The following is a 10,098-nucleotide window of genomic DNA, read 5'->3' on the forward strand; positions in this document are numbered from 1 at the left end:
ACTGAATGAAAGCCAGTCCTCTTGTAACAATCAGGATTGCTCTATTAAGGCCACGTAGTTTGGGACATTCTAGCATGTAAATCCTCAGCTGGTGCAGATATATGCCTCATCTTGGGCTAAAGGGTAAAGATGACCAATGGAAGTCAGGAGTTGTCAGAGATGGCCCACCACTAGCTTCTTGATCACTTAGGATGGCGGTACTGTTGCAGAGGTGGAAGTACTATCTTCAGAATTAGCACTAGACCGAGGCTTTGCTAGATCTACCAGCTCTGCAAGATGTCTTTCAAGGAGCACTTGATTCAAAATATTCACAAAAAGGAGCATGATCAAGCCCACAACAAGATTGGGATTGTTACAGTGAGCATAGTTTGTGCAATTTGTATCCTGAAGAAAGATTTGGCTGATGATGCTTTTGTTTATATCTTGGAGAACAAGCTGAAAGTAGAGATACTGGATCTCCAGAAAGGCAGTGTCTTCTTTAGCATATCAAAGACTCTCTCTGTGAAAGATGACAGTGTGATGGCACACTCCAAGCTGGTTATCATTACTGTTAGTGCTTCCAGCAAGGAGGAGAGGGTCAAAGTTTTTAATTTGGTCCAGCGCAACATCTTAAAATGAATTATTTTCATATTGTCAAACTGACTGCCCGGCTGCAAGCTGCTTGTTGCCTCAAATCCAGTGGATATTTTGACCTATGTAGTCTGGAAGATGAGTTGCTTTCCTAAACATCATGTTATTGATAATGCTTCAATCTGGACATCTGCACATTTCTGTTACCTCATGGGAGAAAGACTGGGCATCCATAGTCTGGGTGGATCACAAGTGAACAGGGAGATTGTAGTGTACCTGTTTGGAATGGGGGTGAATATTGCTAGTGTCTCCCTGAAGTTTCTTCAACCTGACACAGGAGCTGATGTACTCAAGCAGAACTGGAAAGAAATCCATAAACAAGTAGTGGAAAGTGCCTATGAGGTTATCAGGGGATGATGGAATATGGATCCAGCTAGAACTATTATGAAGATCACTTAGGAGATACAGGTTAGACATTTGATATTGAAAAATATTTCACAAAGCCTCTTAGAAACAATAGGCTTTGTTTGTGATTTTGAGTTTGTGCTCAAACTATATGTGGATCATTAGCCCACAGCTTCAGTAACAAACTCCCCACACACATCACAGAGATATAGTAAAGGCATGCCAAAGCAGTTACTGCAGTGCCACCATCACCCCACTCCCAACCTATACTCATGCACTATTTCCCACATTTATGTTCCTCACCTCCTGTTCCTTTTTCTGCCATGGAGTTATATCAGTTCCAATAGGTCTGAACCACAAACCACACAGCTGAGGCTCTAACAGGTTTTCTCCCATAGAATTTTTTTCCACAATGTTACCTCATTGTATAAGATAAAGAGCTGTACTTAATGCATATATATGCACCATTTTGGAATCCTCAAATCAAGAATATCAAGGTTGGAAAGGACCTCAGGAGGTCATCTAATCCAACCCCCTGAAAGCAGGACCAATCCCCAGACATATTTTTTGCCCTAAACAGCCCCCTCAAGGATTGAGCTCACAACCCTGGGTTTAGCAGGCCAATGCTCAAATCACTGAGCTATCCCTCGCCTTTTGGTGTTTGAAATTCATTGGTTTTATGTTGTATACAAGTATAACAAGACTAAATACACTCTCTGTTTTGAATCATTTATGGCTCCATCAACTGAATGTTATCATATCAAATCTAATTTACTCCTCTAAATATTTCAAACAGTGATCTAAGTTCAATAAATATGTTGGAAAGAAATATTTCTAAATAACATATTTTATATAAAAATTATATATATTTATTGAACTATCTAATTTGGAAGTTTTTTTCCCAACAGTAACTGGAAGAAAACATTGGTCAAACTGTCACTGGAAAATCAACTAATCTTTTTTTTTAATATTTAAAAGCTTTCTAGTACAAGGCCACCATCTAACGCTCGGTGAAAACAACGTGACCCCTTTCCCTGACTTCAATAGCATAAGAAAAAATCTTTCAAAATGTCTTGATAATTTTTTTTGCATCCCAAGCCTCACATTTTTGCAATGAAATTAGGTATTTTGAGTGTACAAATACAGCATCTGAGCACAAAAATCAAGTTTTGGGAACCCACCCCTAAAACGCTAACATTTGTAGTACCCTATTTATAAATATATAAATTTTGACCCTTTAACTTAGTTTGTATAAATGATATTTCTTTCTTGAAACTTTCCAATTTATAATCTCAACCATGGAAATCTTGAACAGAATATAAAACCACTATAATCTTTCAGCAGAATAATGAAAGCTTTTTTAAAAAAAAAATGTTATGTTTTCTTTGTATAATTTATGCCTCTCAAAACTAGAACTAATGAAAAGGAGTCAGTAAACTATAGACTCAATTATTGCTCAAGTTGTCTTTTTAAGCCTCAAGAGCTTTGAAATTCCTGTCATAGTGTCATGTCTCTTTTTATAAGGAATTTTCTGGGCAGTATTGAGTTTTAAAAAATCTTGAAGTTACTGACAAAGGAGCATTTTAAGTTGGGAAATTAAATAGACTCTCAAATAAATAAGAGAACACACTGGCTGTAGGTCAGCAACAAAATTCTTCTTAATTATTTCTCCAGAAAGGCTAATTTTAAATGGCTGCAACCATTGCAAAATAGCTACAGTGGACTGTTAAGGTGGACTACTCATAAGGTGACCATATGTCCTGATTTTATAGGGAGAGTCCTGATTTGGGGGTCTCTTTCTTATATAGGTTCCTATTATCCCCCATCCCCATCCTGATTTTTCACATTTGCTGTCTGGTCACCCTAACTACTCATTCAAGTGACTTTTACGAATTATCCACAAGCAAGATATGGCCTCCTCAAATATGTGGGAAAAATTAACAGTTAAAATTTGTATAACCAATTGTGACAAATAGGGCAATCTTCTGGATGAATTAATGAATTAATTTTAGTACTTTGGGAGTCGACTGTAGTAAAAATGCAATTGTCTGTGTGGAATTGTGTGCAACTTCTCTAATGGAGGTGACTAATGTAAACTTTGGGAAATATTAGGAACTTCAAAGGAGTTTAAGAAATAATGTGAACTTTTAAAATTAAGTGAGTTTCTCGGGAAATCTCTAGGAGGAACAGATAAGCTAAAGTAACCCCTTCCATTAGGCATCACCCCACAGAGGGGACCCATTGACTGGCAGATTATATATTCACAGTCTCTTCAAAGACCCTAAACTGGATAAATGACTCACTCACAGATTCATGAGAGGTTTGTTTTTGTCTTTTTTCTGAGCAAAGGGTGTTATGCACTTGAAACCACAGGAAAATCCCTGAATAGGGATTTGAAGGACTTCTTACCTGCCAAGAGCCCTGGTTGGAGTTGGGGTGATTTCTGGTTAGTTTATTATCATGTGTGTAGGTTCTTTGACTGTTTTTAACAGGTAATTTCTGTATTTCTTTTACTTTAAGAAAAAAATATCCTTGCCAAGAAACAGCTGATTAACTGTAGAGTAGATTAACTGTGGTAATTACACTGTTGTTAAATGTCTCTGAAGATAAGGCAGAAGAAACCTGCTTAGGCAGCCTGTCTTTTGCTGAGGATATCAGAGTGTAGGCAGGGAAGTGTTCAGCCTGGAAATACCTGGTCAGAAGGGACAGAAAAGGAACAGCTGGGGAGCAGAAAGCCTTGAGTGGATGCCCTTGCTGGACCATCGAGTGGGAATATAGCTACAGGGACCCTAACTGTGACAATGATTTAAAAAAAAATAATGTGGCTATTATTAAGGTGACCCTATTGTCTATTTAAAAAAAAAACAGGAAACAGCCGTGACAACCCTTTATAAGGTCACAGAATAGTCAAATAATAAACAAGAGCCTAGTTATTACAAATGTATGCTGCTGTCTCTAATATCTTCTCATTCAATAGTGACAGGTGCATATTTTTCAGTCTGTAACATTTCTTTCCAGTAATGCTGCTCTATTAATGAGTTTATTAACAGTGAACAAGTGTAGTTAATATACGCTCTGAGCAAAAAAATTGCTAGAAAGTGGGTATACTCATTTGACTTTGCTCTTATTCCAAACACTGTTCATTATGTTGAGCATTCATTCTTTTGGGCTATTTGTTCCTCTTAAACATAGAACTAATTCAACTGGATATAGAAATATGTCTGGAACAAACCATTTTTAGTTATGAAAAAAAACCCAAAACAATAGTTCTGAATGATTACTTTAAAGGAGGACATTTCAGATGCCCAGTAAGAAGTTCCTGGGACATCACAATATCATGTGAAAAATTAGTGTGTATGGTTTCTTTACTATTATTCGCTTTCAAAAAAAGTTTAAACTATCTGAAATTCTGGATAGTCTCAGAGTATTCTGGCCAACACTTGGGCACTACCAATAATAATTATAAATTCAAATAATTGGGAGTCCTGACTCACTGAATGATATTTGGGTGATGGCATAGAATTACAATCTTCCTCATGTCATGATTTAGAGTATATGAAAGAGATGACACAGCAGAATCGGTTAACAAAGTGGAATAAGGCATTGGCACAGAATCATTTCTTTACATGACATATTGTGTCACAAACTGTACGAATTTTGACACAAAGAAGAGAGATAGATTGTGTATTTGACAACTTTCATCTTCCATGTATATATTCCCCACAGCCACTTAAAAAAAAAATCAACATTCCAGAGAAAGTGTTTCCTCCTTTTTCCTACAAACATGGAATTTCACCTAAAAATATCCTGCTCAAAGCCAAGTAAGATATACTGTTAAGCGTTTGCCACAGGAAGGGGGTTCATCATCTTAGCAGAACTCCAGTAGTTTATTCCATGTTTTAACAGAACATGAACTACACTAACTTCCAGTGGTTCTGGGATTCTCAGGTTACAATATGATGTTCTTAAAGGGCCACATCATTAAAGCTACACCTCAATACTTAACAGCTTAACAGGGGCTTATAAAGATAAACTGCTATAGTATTTATTCCCCAGCCCCTTCAGTTGAAACATTGCTTCTATTTTAGTCCTGAAGATCCTTTCCCACAGGTGTTCCTCATACTGTAGTCATGTTCAAAAGAGTTGCCAATTTTCTGGTGTTGAAGAGGACTACTAAGATATGGAAATATTGCCCTATTCATTGTCTTCCTAGATTCAACTTTTTCTTCCAAGAAGAACTTGCTTATTCTCCTCAATGGTATTTCTGAATAACCCAAAATGGAAGACAGAATGTATTTCTGCCTTCTCTTGTTATATTCTATCTACCTCCAGAGTTTCTCCAATTGCTATTTTTAATTTCTCTATATTTCCATAGGATCCCCCTCTTGCACTCTGCAACCCTACATACTTGAACATCCTTTTATTCTTATTTCTAAAAGTTTGTACTTGTGCTTTCCTGAAGTCTTTTTCAAGCATTCTCTCTTCAGCCTGCAACCGCCTGGAGTTTTTACTCTGCTTTGATCAATGTCTTCTATCTTCTTTACTTTAGCTACCGATTTCTTTCATAGCATCACTTTTGTTCATTATTCTTTCATATGTGTGCATATTCCAGATAATGGTGATGGTTTAAGGTTATGGTATCTCTTTTTCTCTAACAGTTTTGCTTTCATGGCAATGTGTTTTGACAGTTGATAAGCTATCCACCTATCATTTAGCTGTGTTAAGCTTCCTTTGTTTCATTATCATCAACTCCTGCAGCTACTGCATGACCAACTGAGAGTTCTCACACTTCCACGTCCACACCTACATCTGTCTGCCATGTCCAGAGCAAGTAGCATTCCTGTTTCGTCATGCAGGTTTAAATTCTCACTTAGAAGAATGGATATTATGACATTGGTTTGTTTGTTTTTTTTTCATGGCAAATTTATAACTAAAGTCAGACAAAAAATTTTCTTCCAAATTTCTTTTGGATTAAAAAATGCACCTACAAATCAACCAAAACCTACAAATCAACCAAAAATTTTGCAAATTTATGTTGAATTCACCTAATTGTTGCAGTAAAAAACCCCGAAACAAATCAAAACAAAAAAGCTCCTGGAGAAAAAAAACAACTATTTTTGAAAATGTTTTTAAAAACATATTTTTCAAAAATATATTTTTCATTTGAAACACATTTTTGTTTAGAAATTTACTTAAATTTTATTTAAATATTTTCTAAAGTTTAAAAAAAGCATGAAAAAGACGTTCTTTCATTCTGAATATGTTTCGTTCAACTCCAAAAAATGTTGGTTTTGACCTTTCAGTTCTCCTATATATTGTGGGTTTTTCCTCCAATTTTTCAGTATAGCCAGAGAACTGAAAAATCAATTATTCACAGAACTATATTTATTATATATCTTTCCAAACCCTGAACAAGCAGAGTGTCCTTTTGCACGTTAGGATGACCCACCACATCTCTGCATGGGTTCTTACTTGTACTGCATGCCTTTAATATAAACGCAGGCTGTGTGCTGTTTTTTATACTCAGAGCCTCTGACTGACACTTCCATACCTCATTCAGTCTCAAAGGTGGGTGCAGTGTAAGCTCTTCTTTGCTAAGAACTGTTCTGGAAAACTTGATTGAACAATGTTTCACACCTTCCATCTTGATTTCATAATTCAAAACCCTGATCCAGCAAAGCACTCACTTAATGTGAATGCATTAATTTGAAACCAATTGGATTAATGGTATGCTTAAAGTTAAGCATACACTTAAGTGTTGTGCTGGCTTTGCATTTATTATTTTTTATTTTTAGTTCTATGTACCTTTGTTACTGCAGGCCTCATAAGCTGTTCTCTTCTTAAGGGCTTCTTCCATCAGTCGAGGGTGCATTTTGTTACCTATATCAAAGATGGCTGTCATTAACTTCCTGAAATTTCTTTTGACTTGAAGAAAGATGGCCCCCTGCACTTGTAGCTCTGCAATTACAGGCATGCAGCAAGCAACTTCATCTTAATTACAAAATTAAAGAAAATGCAAGTTCTCATTCTTTCTCCTTGTTGGCTGAAGAATCTCTTTTCTATAGTGTGGTGCTGACTCAATGTAGATTTCTACTGCTTTAGATGCATGATTTCTTCTGACTTCACTCTATGTTCTCTTTCCTTCTATTTTTTTCTCTGTACAGTTTCAGCATTCTCATCACCAGTCATAATGTTTTGTAGAAGTAAATCCAGACACACATACCAAAAGAGGATTAATGTTATTTTCTTAGCTAAGATCCATCAACCAGTTCTACCTTCAAACATCTAAGGGTATGGCTACATTTGGAATTTCAAAGCGCTGCCACGGCAGCGCTTTGAAGTGTGAGTGTAGTCAGAGCGGCAGCGCTGGGAGAGAGCTCTCCCAGCGCTGCATGTAAACCACTTCCCTTACGGGTGTAGCATGCAGCACTAGTAGCCGCGCTGCCAGCGCTGCTGTCCTGATTACACTGACGCTTTACAGCACTGTATCTTGCAGCGTTCAGGGGGGTGTTTTTTCACATCCGGCTACACTCACACTTTACAGCGCTGCAACTGGGGTGTGAAAAAACACCCCCCTGAGCGCTGCAAGATACAGCGCTGTAAAGCATCAGTGTAATCAGGGCAGCAGCGCTGGGAGCACGGCTCCCAGCGCTGCACGCTACACCCATAAGGGATGTGGTTTACATGCAGCGCTGGGAGAGCTCTCTCCCAGCGCTGCCGCTCTGACTACACTCAGGGCTTGGCTACACTAGAGAGTTGCAGCGCTGGTGAGGGGGTTACAGCGCTGCAACTTAGGATGTGGCCACACTTGCAAAGCACGGCCAGCGCTGCAACTCCCTGGTTGCAGCGCTGCAACTCCCTGGTTGCAGCGCTGGCTGTACACCCGGTCGAGCCTCGGGTGTAGGGATTCCAGCGCTGGTGATCCAGCGCTGGTCAGCAAGTGTGGACGCCCACCAGCGCTTTTATTGACCTCTGGGGTATAAGGAGGTATCCCAGAATTCCTGTCCACAACAAACCGGAAGAAAGGGAGAGGTCGGAGTTCAGCCAAACTGCTTATTTAAAAAACAAACACAGCTCCTGTTTGCTGAGCAACCGGAGGCAGGCAGGGGAATTACTTTGGAATGTTCACAGCTGTTTGCTTGAAGAGAGAAACAGCACTCTCACACGGCAGGGGGGGAGGGGGAAGTCCGTGTTCAGCAGTTGCTGATCTGGTCTGATGGGTATTTAGCAGTACATAATTTGCATTTAGTGAATGAGAGAGGAGTAGGGGAAGGGAGTTAGAACTTTTAAAATGATTGAAGGTAGGCACAGTCCTTAGAACTTGCAAGGCAGGGAGCTGAGAACAGTGTCAACTCCAAAAATCCATTCTGTCTGTCTCCTCCACGCTCCCTGTCACATTCCACCCCACCCCCCTCTTTTGAAAAGCACGTTGCAGCCACTTGAATGCTGGGATAGCTGCCCACAATGCACCACTCCCAACAGCACTGCAAGTGCTGCAAATGTGGCCACACTGCAGCGCTGGTAGCTGTCAGTGTGGCCACACTGCAGCGCTGGCCCTACACAGCTGTACGAACACAGCTGTAACTACCAGCGCTGCAAAACTCTAAGTGTAGCCATACCCTCACACTTCAAAGCGCTGCCGCGGCAGCGCTCCCACAACGCTGCCAGGGCAGTGCTTTGAAATTCCAAATGTAGCCATACCCCCAGTTGCAGCGCTGTAAAGTGTGAGTGTAGCCAATACACTAATTTCCAGCACTGCTGGGGGTTCGTGTTGTAATGAGAAACATCATTATAATAAGTAAGGCACCTTTCTTAACAGGTGAAGTCTGTTGAAAACTCTCTGTGTCATGAGTAGTGTATACACAATATATACTTGCAACAGCAACCATTGACACTGGGAATAAAGTGATTTTTTTTTTTGGTCAGCATTACTGTGGATCAGATCCTTATTAGAAGGATAATGTGCTAAAATTCTTATCCCCATTGTAACAGATATGTCAATTTCCTGCTTTATCCTGGACAAACCTCACTGAATTAACTTAAATCTTCTTTAAATTCAGTTTAAGTATCTTAGGAGTTTGTTGCATTAAAAATGCAAATGTTTCTGTGTTATTGTGGGATTGTATGTAATGTCTCTCGAGGGGACACATGACGCATGTAAGTATTATGAGCTTCAGAGGACTACTTGAAACAATGTGAACTTTAAAGTTAAAGTGGGTCTCCCAGGAAATCTCCAAGGGGAGGTGTATGCAAATGTATACCTTCTGGTTATGCGAGAAGCTTCACCCTGAATTGACCTTTTATCTGCTGATAACTTACTGATCAAAGACCCAAACTGTATAAAGAAGTGACACACAGATTCATGGGTGTGGTTGTTCTGAGCTAAAATGGTTATGAACTTGTAACCACAGAAAAACCCTTTGGAGAGAGCTTTTGTTGGAGTTGAGGTGATCTGTGGTAAGTGTATTAGGATGTGTGCAGGTTCTTTTATTGTTTTAATATGTTTTTTCTGTAAAGCTTTCACCTAAAGAATACATGTATTTTATTAGAAAGAGCAATTAGGCTATTTATACCCTCTGAGGTAGGAAGGAAAACCAGGACTGTTTAGGTAGTCTGACTTGCTGGGAACATACAGTGTAGTCAGGAAACTTTGCATCCTGGAAATACCCCCGTCAATAGGCAGAGTGTGAGAGAGAGAGATTCTGGTTTCTGCCCAAGAGAGGTGATGGCTGGGGAGGCAGAAGCTTAAGAAGCCCCCCTTGCTGGACCACAGAGGGGAAACACAGGTATACTTTGCCCTGAATTGTGACAGGCACAACTCAATAACAGCTGTGCTGATTGTGAGGTAAACATACATACAGTGCAAAATAGACAGATAAGATTATAGAAAATATACTTTTTTCAGTAAACATTAGCTGAGGTAAGCACAGACTTAACTTTATGAGTAACCTCATCCCTATACAGCAAACCACAGGCACACATGCTTAACTTTCACCTCTCCAGGACTGGGCCCTAAAGTATTAAAATGAATCACTGCAGTTTTCCTTTAATTTATGATTCCATATTGTAATGTTCATGGAAACTAAGGCCAAGATTTCATCTATTTAAAAGAGAATGCAGTTT

General features: G+C 39.1%; 1 pseudogene; it reads left to right on the plus strand.

Annotated features, from left to right (window-relative positions):
- The first annotated feature begins 276 nt into the window (after positions 1 to 276).
- LOC115649432 lies at positions 277 to 987 on the plus strand (annotated as a pseudogene).
- The last annotated feature ends 9,111 nt before the right edge of the window (positions 988 to 10,098 follow it).

Source organism: Gopherus evgoodei, chromosome 3 (assembly GCF_007399415.2).
Source record: "Gopherus evgoodei ecotype Sinaloan lineage chromosome 3, rGopEvg1_v1.p, whole genome shotgun sequence".
NCBI classification, from domain to species: domain Eukaryota; kingdom Metazoa; phylum Chordata; order Testudines; family Testudinidae; genus Gopherus; species Gopherus evgoodei.